Consider the following 1,212-nt stretch of genomic DNA (forward strand, 5'->3'; position numbering starts at 1 on the left):
GGCCTCGTGTATGAAATAAGACTAGGAAAGAAAACTGTCTTAGGCACTTCAGGATGACAGAGCACAAAACGCGCTGCTTCTCCAGACAACAGAGGCTCTGGTGAGGAGTATATGGAACAGAGGATGGAAGGCAGAGACCTGGTTGGGGGAGAACTTTTGTGAACTGAGTATGTGTCCACAGGTAAAGCCTGTGTTATCAGCCCTGTTCAGACAGAAAATAACAGAAATCCATCATACTGACTGAGCCTGACTCCTGACTCGCGCTGTTTGTCTCTGACTCACTCTGACTGACTGTCTCTGACTCGTTCTCTCAATTTTTCTGTCTGTTTCTAACTCTCTGTAACTCTCTGTCTGTCTCTGTCTTTTTCTTTCTGAATCTGTCTCTGGCTCACTCTGACTCTCTAACTATCTCTGACTCACTCTGATAGACTGTCTTTGACTCTCTCTCATTTCCTCTGACTGTTTCTAACTCTCTGTCTGTCTCAGACTCTCTTGCCTATATCTCTAACTTTTTCAGAGAGACTCTAACTTTCTCTGACAATCTCTGACTCTTCCAAACTCTCCCTCTCTGTTTCTGCCTCTATATCTGTGACTCTACCTGACTTTTTCTGATGGTCTTTGACTCGGTCGGACATGGTCTGGCACTCCCTTGCTGTTTCTGACTGGCTCTGGTCATATGTATGTAACAGTCTATGGACTGGACTACGCTATATAACAGATTTTGCCTCCTAAGTTTCTTTAAAGGAATAAGAAGGGATCACTCTAACTGTTATATATATATATATATATATATATATATATATATATATATATATATATATATATGAATTTGGGGTGTGCATCTCTCCCTTATAAGACGATCTGATACGTATCTAGATATATGGGCTATGATACAATTCAGGGATGATACATTTTAAAATGGAACGATTCGGCGTAATTCGATGCAATGCGATACGATGCAATCTGATACATACATATATATCTATACTATATTTTAGTATATATTGTATTATATACTGTGTCTGTATATTGTCTTAAATTTGGTGCTTGCATTAATCAAATACAGTCATTCTTCATATGCAATAATCTAGATGAAATGCAGTGTCGTTGTATCAGGCCAGACTGGAATGTAAAACCAGAAAAGCTGTGTGTCAGTGTGTGGTGAGTCTGTCTGCTTCAGGCCCTGTACTGAAAGCCTTTCTGACTCTGTGT

This window comes from Chanos chanos, chromosome 1 (genome assembly GCF_902362185.1).
Source record: "Chanos chanos chromosome 1, fChaCha1.1, whole genome shotgun sequence".
Classification (NCBI taxonomy): Eukaryota; Metazoa; Chordata; class Actinopteri; order Gonorynchiformes; family Chanidae; genus Chanos; species Chanos chanos.